This window comes from Bubalus kerabau, chromosome 11, assembly GCF_029407905.1.
Source record: "Bubalus kerabau isolate K-KA32 ecotype Philippines breed swamp buffalo chromosome 11, PCC_UOA_SB_1v2, whole genome shotgun sequence".
Taxonomy (NCBI): Eukaryota; Metazoa; Chordata; class Mammalia; order Artiodactyla; family Bovidae; genus Bubalus; species Bubalus kerabau.
Window position 1 is genome coordinate 46,001,352 of NC_073634.1, and position 15,161 is coordinate 46,016,512.

Here is a 15,161-nt window from a genome sequence, read left to right on the forward strand (position 1 = left end):
TAGAATCAATTTGTCAATTTCAACAAAAAAGCTTGCTGATCTATTGATCAATTTCTCCCCATCCCCTGTTACGTTTTAAGCTCTTGGAAGACAAGGAACCTATCTTACATTTCTGCATGGCTCCTGAGTAATGGTCATTCAGCTGCCTCTCTGGATAAATGTGGCTATGATTAGAGGCAAGGGATGCAGAAGGAGAGCTGAAAGAACACAGGCAAGGAAAGGTGTGGAATCAAATACAGACATGCAGACTGAATGGGAACTCTTATGGGGTATCGAGAGTGACTATTGTTACTACTAGTGTGTCACTGGAGGAGTGGACAGGAAAGTGGTGAATAGAAAGAAGAAAAGGTTTCCCTCATTATGTACATCACTGTTTTACAATCAGGAAAAGTTTCAAGATGCTTAGAACTTGGAAATTCTAGAGGGAGAAAATAGGGTTCCTGGAGGCTGGAATCTGGTGATCAATCACAGAGAAAAGGAATGGAAGTCGATTGCTTTTCTATCTGATTTCCCCTAGAAAGAGTTGGAAAGGTCTTAGAGATCATCAAGTTTGTGTTTTACGAGTGAACAAAACAAGAACTAGAGAGATTGAGGTCACAGAGCTAAATAGTAAATTAGTAGCACAACTAAAACTAAAACTGCGTTAACAACGCAGGTCTTCTGTCTGCTAGGTCAATGACCTTTCTACTATATTGCAACTTTTTTTTTTTTTTTTTTTTGGGCACTGTATATCCTCTCCTGCCAACTAACAGAACCATTTTGCTTCCAAAACTGGAGCTCTAAGAAGTTAAACTGTTTATCAGCTCAAAACTGTTCCAGAGATTCAGGGCTGGTCTATAGCTCTCCCCAGTGCTTCTCCCTCTCTGTCCACACATCAGCAGAAACCATTTTTAAGAAACCTTAGTGGCTTCTCCTCAAAATCCCCATTGGAGCAAGCTCCCTTTCTCTGCCTTCAAATCAGCTTTGGCTTTCCCAGACACTTTGGTAAAATGCAACAGGTTCTGAAGTCAGGAGACCTGGTCTCTGGACCACCCACTCCAAACTCACCGATCACTAAACCTTTCCAAGCCACAGTTTTTCTCCTCTCTCAATTGAGAATGATAACACCCTCTCTATCTGCTTGAAGGCCGTGTGAGGATACAGAGAAAATAGAGCAGAAATACCCTAGAAGGTGGCATGCCGTGGAAGATTTAGGAATGGAGATAACACACTTTAAAAACATGCTTTTTCTGAAGACTGATTGCCAGAAGCAGGAATTACGAAGGAGGTTTAGGGGCTTGTCCTGCATGCACACTATCGGCCCTCCATTGAACTCCCTCCCCACTGTAGGAAAGCCTGATTTGGTTCTTTTATTCTCAAAAATGTGTAGAGGTTTGGGGGTTGGGGAGAGCGGACCACCCAACTCTCTGCCCACCTCCCCATCTCCCTCTCTCCTTCTGGAAAGAGGTCTTTCCCAGAGATATTTGAACTCACCTTTGCTCTGGTTTTGGGGTCCCCTCCCACTTCCAAGTAATTGTGCAGCTCAAGTCTTCAACTTGAAGCACCCCTACCCCACCTCCCAAGTCTGTCCAGTGTCCTGGCCCATCTCTCAAGAGGCCTCTGGTTTGCCTCCTCAGCAGCTGCCTCAGACAACCCAAAGCTAAATACCCCATAAGCCCACCATGCCTAAACTGAGGTTGTTTACTCACTGAACAGTTTTGAGCGTCCCCCACCCTCCAAGTATTATTTACTGGGGAAGAGCCATAACACCCTCAGTAATTACCTCCTTGATACCAAGCACTGACCATTCTAAATACTCCCAGATTAAACTCCATCCAGCCCCCAACAACCTGCTCCTTTTGTTTGCCCTTCTCTCCCCAGAAAGAAGATCCCCATCTCCACTGAGACTGAACACTGGTCTCCTTCTTCCTGGTGATGCAGGATTCAACTCTCATTCCTGGAAGGCCCCAAATTCAGTGCATCTGAAACTGACCCTAGGTTTTGCTTATCTCTCCTGCTTGGAACAATTTAATTACTAAATTAAGGTAATATCATTGTTTTTCTAACCACAAATGATGTTAAAATGATCAATGTCACTAATGGATAGCTGGATCTCCCTCCGGCCACATCCTCTCCCCACCTCCTAAAACCCCCCTCCCCACCAAGGAAAACCAAACTGTCTCCTCTCCTAGTGAGAGTGCCACATTTCCATGCAAATTGAGTGTCCAGAGTGAATGGAGTGGGGGCGGTGCCTGGACTTTCTCCTCGGTTGAGTTGCTGGAGTATTTGCATAATAAAATGCGTTAACAGCTTGGAATTAATCATCTCTGCTACCCTGGATGGCCTAAAGAACTATTTTCCAGGCCTTCGTAAGTGAAAATTCTGGATGGCATTTGTAGGTAATGGAGCTTCTGTATATTTTTCTAATTATCATTAAATTTTTCTGTCTCTAAAATGTGCCCCCGACTTAGACTATCATAGACTGTTGTAGGTTTCTTAGGATATTTTTATTATATGAAAATCCTTGAGCACTCAGTAAATGTACACCATGCATGACTTCATGCATGAGGATTACACTGGGATGAGTAGAGGTTTGCCTGAGTGGACAGAGTAGAGGCTTTGGAAACCAAAAAGATCCTAGTTTGAGTCTGCCTTCATGGATTTCCTGGTGGCTCAGACAGTAAAGAGTCTGCCTGCAATGCAGGAGACCTGGGTTCGATCCCTGGGTAGGGGAAGACTCTCTGCAGAAGGAAATGGCAACCCACTCCAGTAGTCTTGCCTGGAAAATCCCATGGATGGAGGAGCCTGGCGGGCTACTGTCCATGGGGTCGCAAAGAGTCAGACACGACTGAATGACTTCATTTTCACTTTCATGGATGATGTAGGGAAAGTCACACATCCTTGCTAAGCTCTGGTTCCCTCTCCTGCAAAAAGGGGATGTGGTAGGCTACCTTCTAAAATGACCCAAATGTCCCAGCTTTCTGGTATCCATGCCCCTGTGTAACTCCCACCCCCTTGAGTGCAGGCTAGACCCAGGACTGCTTCTGACAAAAAGAATACTGCAAAAGTAATAGCATGTCAGTTCCAAGATTAGATCACAAAACACTGTGACTTTTCTCTTTTCTCTCTCAACTTACTTACCCTGATGGAGCTGGCTGCCTCACCGCTATAAGCTGCTCAGAAGAGGCCCAACATTGCAAGAAATTTAAGGCGGCCTCCAGCCAATAGCCAGTGAGGAACCAAGGCCCTCAGTCCAACAACTCATGAGGAACTGAATCCTACCAACAGCCACAGAGGGAGCTTGCCCAGTTGAGCCTCCAGAAGACTGCAGATCTGTCCTTACCTGGCTGCAGGCCATGATGACCCTCAGCCCAGCTAAGCTTCCCCCAGATTCTTAACCCATAGAAACTGTGAGATAATTGATGTAAGTGCAATGTGTTGGAGCGATCTGTTATATAGCAATGGATAAATAATACAGGCAATCAAACTGTGTGAACTACTTCACAGGAATGCTTCCTCCCATGAGGTAATAGGACTTTAAATAATGAAGCACCACACAGACTATATATTATCATTTGTTTTCAACCAAATAAGTAAGTTGTTTTCTTCAGTGCTTGACTCGCTTTGTCTGAACACACAGAGGAAGTTCTGCTCTCTTCCAAATGTCCCCATCCATGGATTTTCCAGGAGGTTTTATCCCTGTGACAATTTCCCTTTCAGGGCTTGGAGTTTGTTTTATTTGGAGTGTGGGCAGTACCACCTCACAGAAGATAGTAGGTAGACAATAGTGGGAAGTGAGCTGAGAGTAACAGGAAGGCTGTCCCCACAGGCTTGAACTTTGTCACTGACAGACTCCAACCACTAATAAAAAGTAATGATAAGAATCATAATGGTAACAGCTACTACCATTTACTGAGCAACCACTACATGCGAGGAAATTTGCAAAGCATTCTTTCAGATCCTCACCACAACCCTGCAAAAGAATTCAGAGGGTTTAAATCACTTGTTCCATGCTAAGCAGTTAGGATGTATCAGTGTTGAGGTTAGAAGCAAACTCTTCTTGCTTGTATGTATTCCTTGCCTTTCATGCCTGTGTGCCTCAATAAACTATTTTTTAATAAGGTGAGAATTTGTTTTGTATACTTTTTTCCCCTTAATACTATCATGAACATTTTCCCAGGTCCTTAAATTTTTGTGGGGAAACATTATTTTTAAAGGCAGCATAATATTCCATTATTCAGTAGGCTTGTCCTACCCTTACTATTCAGCATTTAGGCTGTTTTCATGTGTTTCGCTATCATAAATTACACTGTGATAAGCTTCCATGTACACACGTCTGTGGTCACATCTCCTATTATTTCCTTAGGAGAAGGCCCTAGAAGTGGGACTACAGAGTCAAATGAGCAAACGTTTTTAAGGCTTTTGATGCATGTTGCCAAACTGCTTTCCCAAAGGGTTGTACCAATTCACATTCCCGAGGAGATAAACACTTAACTTTGAAAGCAAAGGGAGTTTTAAAATGTGAGATAAGCCAGCACCTTGTGTAAAGGAACAACTCCTTAAGTTCCCTGCAAAGGCCCTCTGAAAACCCCTGTGAACCCCTGGCTGAGGAAACACCGTTCCGCCTTCCTGACTGGCTGGTTAAATTCCCAACGTCCCAGATGTCATTTCATTCACAGTTATAGGAGAGGATTGGGTGGAGTAAGAGGGGAAATGGAAGCATTTGCATGATAATAAACCTGAAACTTAATAATCATGCTTTTACAAAACATGTATATGGTCCTTTCTTGAGGCAGCTTTTCCAGAATTGGATGACCTTCTCCAAGGGGATAACGATATTTTTCTCTGCCAGATCTTAAGCGAGGGCATTGAAATTATTTCTATACACATACACAAAAAGGAGGGAGCTGAGGTGCAAATATTTAGTCACCCAAAGAGAGAAGAAAAGATAGCATGGTGGCATTAATTATCTAGATAGTACTCAAGGCCAAAAGAAGACTCAGAAAAAGAAATGCTTTTAATTGTTAAAATTCTCCACCCCAATTTGTTATGTGTTGACATAGCCAAAGAATCATTGGCCTATTTTAACCTTTGAACATTGCCATTTTGCTTTTGTAAATTGGGAGAGAGAAAGGAAAGGACTATTCACAAAGACAATGGGGAAAGGATGGCTAAGGGAGAGAGACAGAAACAGAGAAGGGGGAAAGGCTATTTTAATTCTATTTAGTTACTTGGGTTTTCAAACCTATTAAGCTGGGTCTTAAGAAATGGAATTCAGCTTCATATACAGGCCAGGAAGGGCAGAGCCTGGCTGGTGTGGTTTTAAGAGGCCAAGAAAATTTCGGTATTCTGCCATTATATGAAATGCCTTACGTTAGTCAGGGTAGACCAACTGCTGTAGCAAACAACCCCAGAATCGGTGACCTAACACAATAGAACAGTATTTCTCACTTATATCACAGTTTAACACAGGTTATCCAGAGGGTGGCAGATGGAGGGGGGCCTACCCCACACTGTCATTCAGAGACCCCAGGAAATGTGAACTAAACCAAGCCCACACCATTCTCATTCATCTAACTGACAAAATTTGAATTTTTACAACAACTAAAAATAACTGTGTATAAATTATGTGATTCAAATAGAGTTTAGAAATTATAAAATGGCTGCTCAGAGTTCTGTGCCACCAGAGCATAGAGAGAAGGAAGGCTCAAGTTAGAAAAACTAAGAGTAGAAGTAGAATTAAATAAAAGGGAAGAGGCATGAGGGAACCACTTACATGGCTCTTCAACTCAAAAGAACTTTAGAAGAAACGGGAAGATGAGTCCAAGCCCCAGAGAGAAGTTGTCAGATCCCTACAGAGAGTAGCTATTGGCCACAGGGAATAAGTGTGCCAATCAAAGCTTGTTTAGACTCTTACAGCCACTCTCAGAACCCTCTCTCTAAGAATAAATCACCTAAATCAGGATATCTTGGATCCTAGGCATGCTCATCTCTTAAGGCTCCCGCTTTCTTATGGTCACATGTTTCTCTTATGGTAGCCCAGTCAGAGCATCGGTTTTGGAAGGGAGGTTACTCATTTCTAGGGTGAGGGATGGCAGGATATATGAGGACTGGTGCAGATGCTAACCACGGTCACATCAGACTCACACGGATCATGATTCCTGCACTGGACAGGTGAATGCTGGATGAGGAGACTGCAATGAGCAAGTGACTGTTTCAGGGACATCTGGTACAAGATCTATTAGACCAGAGCCACACTAGTCTCTGGGATGGGAAGGGTCTTAGTTACACAGGCCTGGATATGGAGCAGAGAAAACATTTCATCACTTAAAACTAGGATCGACACATATACATTAGTATGAGTAAAATCAGAGAAGGCGATGGCACCCCACTCCAGTACTCTTGCCTAGAAAATCCCATGGACGGAGGAGCCTGGTAGGCTGCAGTCCATGGGGTCGTAAAGAGTTGGACACAACTGAGCAACTTCACTTTCACTTTTCACTTTTATGCATTGGAGAAGGAAATGGCACCCCACTCCAGTGTTCTTGCCCGGAAAATCCCAGGGACGGGGGAACCTGGTGGGCTGCCATCTATGGGGTTGCACAGAGTCAGACACAACTGAAGCAACTTAGCAGCAGCAGCAGCAGCATGAGTAAAATAGCTAGCTAGTGGGAAGCTGCTGTATAGTATGGGAGCTCAGCTTGGTGCTCTGTGATGACCTAGAGGGGTGGAATGGGGTTGCGGGGGTAGGAGGGGAGTCCAGAAGGTGGGGATATATATATAACATCTAGCTGATTCACTTCATTGTACAGCAGAAACTAACACAACATTGTAAAGCAATTATACTCCAATAGATAAATAAACATTGCTTCAAGGATATAATTCCTGGCATATACAAATATTCACATTTTTAAATAAAACAATTAAATCAAAAATAAATAAATAAATTTCAACATTTGTCTAACAGAACCCTGAAGAGACTTCCAGGGAATCCTTAATTGCCAAGAGAAACTGGAGTTTTCTAAAATGTTTCTATATCTCTCAGTGATACCTTCAGTGGCCCTGGTTGAGCAGCACCTTCACACAAAGTCGGTAAACACTGTCCTTCTCCGGGTGACCACCTCGTCCCAGTTTCCCCAGGACTTTGCCAGCTTTAAAACTGTCTCAGCCTCAGGCAAACCAGCACACTTTGTCACCCTAGTTCTTCCTCACAATTCTGTTGACTGTGTCAAGCAGGAGCTGTTTTATCTAAAAGGACAAACAATTTGGACTGAACCACTGCATCCTGACCTAAAGTAGTGTGGATAGGGGCAGGTGAGGGCCACTGTCTGTGACTCAAGCTCAAAGCAACAGCATCTGTTCCCTGAGGAGGGGTGACGGGGCTTACAACTTTAGCCTCTAGTCACAGACTTGGGAGGCAGCATGAAGATTATGTAGCATAACCATCTTAGATGGCACATAAGGAAATGGAGATGGAGACATCTTAAAGAACTCACTAAGCCTACACAATAGAACAGCCTGGGGCTAAGGCTGTTTTTGCAAGCTGACACTCTCTCTACCACACTGCCTGAGTGTTCCAACTCATCACTAGAACATCCAAGCAACTGAATTAATGGGTCTCAAGAGATGAACCTGGACATTCCTCCCAAACCCATGAGAAATGTTCCCAACAGTCACCACCAGTGACAAAGGAGAGGATGGTGGCTGCAGCTGTCCCCTGGGCAGAAGTGTGGTGGATAAGAGGCGACACCGCCTTGAGCCTCCTTGTCCTTCTGGGGCTCCAACCCCAGGCTCCGACCTCTCCTGATCAACATTAGAGCCCCACAGCACTCTCTTCCCATCCTAACTCCTCTAGGTTATTCAGGGCTGGTGAAGAGGTGAAGAGAGGGGGATGGGGTAAGCATGGGGAGTAATAAGTCAATCACCACAACCGCCTCCCTGAGAATCTCTTTTTTAAATTTATTGGCAACTTCTGAGAAGTTGAACAAAATACCTTGCCCAGGTTGACACCCAGAAACGTCATGTTTGTCTTCAAAAATCAAGCCAGCAGCCAAGCAACTACTTCTTCAACCAATGAAGCACTTTCTTACAAGTGTCTTACTTTTAAAAGAAACAAAAAGGTTTTGATCACACAGAAAGGAGTCTGTGCAGCTGGTAATACACTCCCCAAGGGAACATAGGGCTTTTAAAATCATTACTCTCACGGCTTTTCCCATTATTATTTCAGATTTATTAAGCCTCAGCTGTCTAGGTATACCTGTAGAAAGGTAATTTGGGTTGGGTATCATTTTAGGAAGCATGTGGAAATTGCCAAAGAGTAATTATTTATATTCTCATCCCTCTAAGTTCTCTTTCTGGACTTGGAAACAAGCACTATTAAGACAGATGGGAGTAACACAAGGCAGGTTACTTCTACCCACTCCGGTACTGGGGGAGTGAAAGGCCATTTTGAGTAGATATATTCAACCCAAAAGGCTGTAACATTGCAAAGTTAAACCATCTATTCCTGGTTATTCTCTCCCAAGACATAACTTGTTCTAACTCTCCTCTCTATTCTCTGTCCCTGCAAATCTTTTCCATGCTCTGAGACCCAGCCTAAGAGTGCCCGTGAGACATCTTGCCAAGCCTCTCCAACCCACATCGTTTCTCCCTTTCCTGAAATCAGGTAGCTCTTAAAGTAACGCTTAACTGAAAAAATGTATTAATATCATGTTTTATTTCAAGAGTTGAGTATGCAGATTACCCCATGTGAAAGCAGCATGTTAGTGGGAAATGCTCAGTATTTGTTGAATGAATGAGGAAATAAGAGCTTGGCTTTTGGAATCAGAAAGACCTGGTTTTATCTCTTACTAGCCAGATGACCCTTATCAAGTCACTTAACAAGTTCAAGCATCAGTTTCTTTATCTGGAGAATAGTAATAATACTACATGGCTCAGAGGAGCAAATGAAATACACACAGATGTTCAAAAACAGAGCATGTCCTTTCCCTTTGCCAAGTGTCCAGTGAGATGGCATTCATTTATTCTCTTAACCAGTTTGTATTCCAGAACCTTTCTTTTTTAAACAGAGTTCATACCATATTTTAAACAATGTTCTACCATATTTTGATTAGGACAAAGTGTGGCCTATCAATTGTGAAAACGTTTCCAGAAACCAAGACTGAGGTCTGTAGCTTTTAAAAAGACACATGGAAGTCACAGTGTGGGTATGTGCTGATGTGCCTTCAAATATGAGACGGAAAAGTCCCAAAACTTATTACAGTTTGGAAAGTGTTTGCATCACCTGCAGCGGCCCTACTGTAGTTCAATGCTATTTTCCTTGAAACACCTCATACTGTTTTCTGCACGTAGAAAGACACGCAGGCACTTCATCTGTGTTTATAAACTGAACTATAGCCATGGTTGCAAAGTTTTGGGAATTTAACTAGTTGGGGTGGGAGGGAAATGTTTTCAAAGCCATTTAATTCTCTGTGTTCTTTTTTTTTTTTAATTTTTTTTTTTTACAATATTGTATTGGTTTTGCCATACATCAACATGCATCCGCCATGGGTGTACACGTGTTTCCCATCCTGAACCCCCCTCCCACCTCCCTAATTCTCTGTGTTCTAAACTACATTTCAGCAAAACACAACTCCCAACAATTACCCAAAGCTGCAGCCCAAACAGCCCTGGGCCAAGGATTGTTGAATGGCGGCCTTTAAACCTTGCCTCATAAATACTCCACTGTAATGAACTCATGCCCCCAAACAGCCCCTGAACTGGTCTACTAACCCCAATACACATTAAATTTATGATTTCTAAACAAGATAAAAGACCCAGTTGGATTCATTTCCTTAAAAAAAAAAAAAGGGGGGATTCCATTCCTGACCAAGTTGAGACCCTGAGCTGGATTATCTGCTACTAGCACCTACTTGTCCATCATGCAGGCAAAACCTTCTGCTATAACTTTCCTGGCATTTTCAAATCAGCTTCCTTCCCTGACTGGTCTGAGCCTACTCCTCTCACCACGGCTTGCTCACAGTTATAGCTCTGCCATTCACCGATTCTTCCTATGGCTATGCCAGGTGATTTCCTACCTGGCCACCGTGAAGCTGCATCCTCTCAAGTTACCCTCGCAGGTTCTCCCCTCCAGAGAGAATCACATAGAACCTTAGGGGCAAAAGTGACTTTGGAATTCATCTAGTCATTTTACAGAAAAGAAAACTAAGACCCAGAGAAGAAAACGAACTGAAAAAGTCGGGGCTAGAGTCCAGGTGTCTTAGCTCTGAATCCAGTGCCCAGTGCCAAGTCATTGGGCACCTAGCCTGAAGGTGTCCTCAGTGGCCCCTCTCCCAGTCGGATCACCTGGTGAGGTCCAGGCAGGCTGCCTTTGGGTCTGCCAGCCTGGCCTCCAAGCTGTCTGCCCAGATAGGCCACCCTCCTGCCCACTGCCCGCAGCCACCAGGTTTGTCTCAGCTTACTTTCCTGCACCTTGTCTCGTCAAGGTCAGACTCCTTGCTTCTGGAATAAAGTGAGATGTACAAAATCCAACAAACCAATCCATCTGGGGAAAGGAGACTAATGACTCCTCCCAGATAATCTGAGAATGTTAAACAAAGGCCTTCAGAAGGAAATGGCTTTGCTGTCCCAACCTATATAGTAACTTTAAAAGAAGGTATTTGATCTCTGGGTGATGGAGTCAGCTGCCTGCCCCCCTAAGAGGAAGAGGTAGGAGCTGGCCAGGCCCAGAAGTAGCTGAGAGGAGGCAAATGGTAGGTAAATCCACCTGCTCTCTCAGCCTGAATGTGTCCCCAGCAAAGTCCATTAACAATTCTAGAATCTAGATAATAAAATAAAGTCTAACCTGGGTTTCCTTTGTTCTTTGTCTAGTTTCACTTGCTCAAAGAGGGTTGAATGTAGAGGCCTTGTACTGGGCTCTTCAGACCAGAGCTCCAGGTAGGAAATGGCTGCGATGCCTCAGCTCAGCAGGCCATGTGCAAAAGCACTGGGCATGACACAGTCCAAGATGCCAGCAGTGGGCTGTGTGCAGAGACGCTGCCTCTGGCCCTGGATTCTGCAGCCATGAGCAGCACAGCTGTGCCAGCCCTGCGAGAACTCAGCCCCCTCCCCTCGGATGAGATCCCTATGCAGCCTCACTTAATGGGAAGAACCTGTGCTCTAGAGCCTGGCTCACACCTCTCCCTTCTCCAATCAAAAAAACTTCTGAGCCAAACTGGGTCTCATTCTACTGGCTGCGCTGACACCTGGGAGGAGGACCCTTATTGGGACCCAGCTGGGAAGGTCCAGTAACAAATGAAATCACTGAGAACCACTAATCAGTATTATGACCCCAGTGCTCACACTTCTTTCTAGCAAAGGGTCTGCCCTCGATTCCCATCACCTCGCCACAGCAACCTACCCACGTGAGCACTTTCAAGAGCCACCTGCTCTCTGTGCCGTGCTCAGTTGTGTCCAACTCTTTGCAACCCCATGGACTGTACCCCACCAGGCTCCTCTGCCCATGGATTTTCCAGGCAAGAATACTGGAGTCGGTTGCCATTTTGTTCTCCAGGGGATCTTCCCAAACCAGGGATCAAACTCGCATCTCCTGTGTCTCTTGCATTGCAGGCAGATTCTTTACCACTGTGACACCTGGGAAGCCCAAGCCACGTGCTACCCCACACTTAACGCACTGCATCCAATACCCTCCCACCAAGCACCGAGCATGAGTCTCCCACTGTGCACCAGGAATGGGCACATCCAGAAAAAGCCGTATGAAAAATCCCAAGGAAATGCCACAGCATAGGTCCTAATCCCTGCCTGTTCTCCCAGCCAGTTCTGTGGATCCTAACAAACTTCTGGACTTCTCTGGGCCTCCATTAACTCACTGGAGAAATGAGGCTTAATGGGGACAGATGAAGAAAAACTCTTCAACAAAGGGAAAAACATTTTTCAAAGGTATGATTATCTCATTATGTTATTAGTAATAATAAAATTACTTCCTTGCCCTCCTCCTAGACAAATACAATTTTGGACTTCTTCTGGGAAATCCCCGATTCACAAGTAGCTTGTATGAATTACAAGCTCCTCTCCTCCTGCTTAAATTCTCTTGCAGTTAAGCTCAGTCTGCACCAATTGATGTTTTTATAAATAAGATAAAAAGGGAAGATTTGACCAGGACTCAGACAACAAAATCATTTGGTGAAAACTGAATTGCAGTCATCTGCCTCCGTCACCAAGCAAAAACATGCTGCCTACTTTCTTGTAAGCAGGTCACAGCAAGATCCCAGAGTGTGGGGTCCTTTGCCTTGGTCTCAGAATGTAGCATCAAGCCTCAATTCCTTTGCTTTGTGTGTGTGTGAGAGAGAGAGTCTCAGATGTGAGAAGGAATTACTTTATATCTATTATATATATATGTATAATATCCCAGGTGGTACTAGTGGTAAAGAACCCACCTGCCAATGCAGGAGACTAAGAGACATGCATTCAATCCTTGGGTTGGGAAGATTTCCTGGAGGAGGGCATGGCAGTCCACTCCAGTATTCTTGCCTAGAGAATCCCATGGACAGAGGAGCCTGGTGGGCTACAGTCCATGCTGCTGCTGCTGCTAAGTCACTTCAGTCATGTCCTACTCGGTGCGACCCCATAGATGACAGCCCACCAGGCTCCCCCATCCCTGGGATTCTCCAGACAAGAATACTGGAGTGGGGTGCCATTGCCTTCTCCAATGCATGAAAGTGAAAGTGAAATTGCTCAGTCGGGTCCGATTCTTAGCGACCCCATGGACTGCAGCCTACCAGGTTCCTCCGTCCATGGGATTTTCCAAGCAAGAGTACTGGAGTGGGGGTGCCATTGCCTTCTCCAGCTACAGTCCATAGGGTCACAAATAATCAGACACCACTGAAGCAACTGAGCACACATGCATAAGTGTGTGTATATATCTGTGTATTTTGTGCATATTTTTAAAGCATATATTGACTTCGCCTCATCTTTTTTCTTTTTTTACAGGTGCAAAACATAGTGATTCGATATTTTTATACATTACAAAATGATCACCACTCCTTTGCTTTTGAGGCCAGTTCTTGGCCTTTAAGTTCTTAAATCCCAATGGTGAACAGACAAAACTCTTGCCTATGCTCTGTTTTAGCTCAACACTCACACATCTTCTGTCCACAGGCTTGAGCCTTCGGGGTCTGACAGGCAGGGAATTCTTCAAGCAAAGGCTGTGATTATTCCACCTGTGGTTTAAACGCAGTTTAAAAAGAGAGAGAGAGAGAGAATTCTAAACAAACAAGAAATGACCACACAAATTGACAGACCAGGCAGTATTTAGAATCTGTCTTCCAGGATCCAGCCCAAGCACATGTTTGAAAGCCTGATCTCCACTTTTCCTCACAGGCAGTGTGGGCAACATGAAACCTTTTAAATGATAAAAGCAGATTTCACAAACTAATAGTAAAGAGCTCGGCCCCTGTAGGGTACATTTTGCCTGTCTTTGGAATGCCCGCATAAGTTGAAGGGGCCCCATTTCTTATGTTTCTTTAATTTTCAGAAATTACTCAGAGGTAAGAATATAATTAGAGGGAACAGTGAGCAGGAAATGCAATGCTTTTTCCCAGTCTCCTCTCGAACAGAAATCTTCTACAAAAGCAAATGCCTCTGAGAAAGTACTGGCATCTAGAAAGTACACCTAACAACAAAATGGACATACATATCAGCTCAGCTTCACAGCCGTTTATCCCACTTCTGGGATAAAACACTTAAATAAATCAGAAATGGACACATCTCCCACCCCAGGGAGGTGCTCCAGGTACACTCTTGCAGTGAAAGAAAACCCACCTTTCTCCGACTGAACCTGTCTGGGGTGTTGACCTGCAGCAACCTCAGCACTCCCTCCCAACATGCCCCTCTGCCCCATGCAGGCCGCAGAGCCCTGGGCCCAGCACCTGTTTCCAGGCCCTTTCCTTTCCCTCGGCTTGCTTCCATTTCCATGCCTTTGTCTCTCCCACACCAGCCCTACCCTTTACCCTGTGCTTTCTCTGCTTGCTTTGCCCCTTCTTTTATTTCTTCTTATTTTGTTGTTGTTTTATATTTGAGTTTTGTTTGCCTGCTTTTTTGTGGTAAAATATGTATATAACATAATATTTAATATTGCTCATTTTAACCATGTGTAAGTGTACAATTCGGTGGCATTAACTACATTCACAATTCTGTGTGCCCATCACCACCATCCATCTCTAGAATTTGTTCATCATCTCCAATCTAAGCTCTGTGCCCATTAAACTACTCCCTTCTCCCCTCCCACCAGCCCCTGGCAACTTATATTCTGCTTTCTGTCTCTGTGATTTTGCCTTTTGTAGGTACTTCATATAAGGGAAATCACACAACATTAGTCCTTCTGTAACTGCCTTGTTTCACTAAGCATAATGTTTTCAAGCTCCATCCACATTGTAGCGTGTGTCAAAACCTCATTTCTTTCTATGGTTGAATAGTATTCCATTGTGTGTATATACCACATTCGTTTATCAGTTCATCTGGGAGGGACACTTGGGTTGTTTCCACTTTTTAGCTATGGTGAGTAATGCTGTTGTGAATGTGGGTATACAGATATCTGTTTGAGCCCCCGCTTTCCATTCTTTTGGGTGTATACATAGGAGTAGAATGCCGGACCAGATGGTAGCTACCTAGCACTGATGAGATGCTTCCAAAGTTTGCCCCAGGAGAGGGCACTGAAGCAACTTATTACCTTGGAGGCAAGAAGAAGCAAAGCAGAGAACGTGAACGTGTCAAAGAAACAGTGGGCTATAGATCTTGCTATATGCCAACTTCACAAAGCACTGAAACGTCTACCCTGGGACTTGACTTCTAACTAACTGTGTGATCTCAGATAAGCTCCCCAAACTGCTCTGAGCCTCAGTTTCCTTGTCAGTAAAACGGAGGTAACACACCTGTCCAGCTTGCATCATGCTACAGTGCTGCTTTGAGCATCAAATGAGAGAAAGCTTGTGAACTGTTTTGTAGGCCAATAATTACACAAATGTAGTGGTAACGGTAATAAGAAAATGACTGGAAGTCTAAACAGAATTACAGACCTCCATAAACTACACGTGCCTCCTCCAAAGACCCGGGGCTGCCTCCCGTGCCTCCTCCAAAGACCCGGGGCTGCCTCCCCAGAAAGTCAGTGCTATCATTTAAGCATTACT

The 15,161-nt window shown here is 44.3% G+C and overlaps 1 long non-coding RNA gene across 1 annotated transcript; it reads left to right on the forward strand.

The window, feature by feature from the left end:
* The first annotated feature begins 11,457 nt into the window (after positions 1 to 11,457).
* Positions 11,458 to 14,903, forward strand: LOC129622414 (uncharacterized). Its single transcript, XR_008699973.1, has 2 exons — positions 11,458 to 11,916; positions 14,613 to 14,903. It is a non-coding gene; the product is annotated as an uncharacterized LOC129622414 (long non-coding RNA).
* The last annotated feature ends 258 nt before the right edge of the window (positions 14,904 to 15,161 follow it).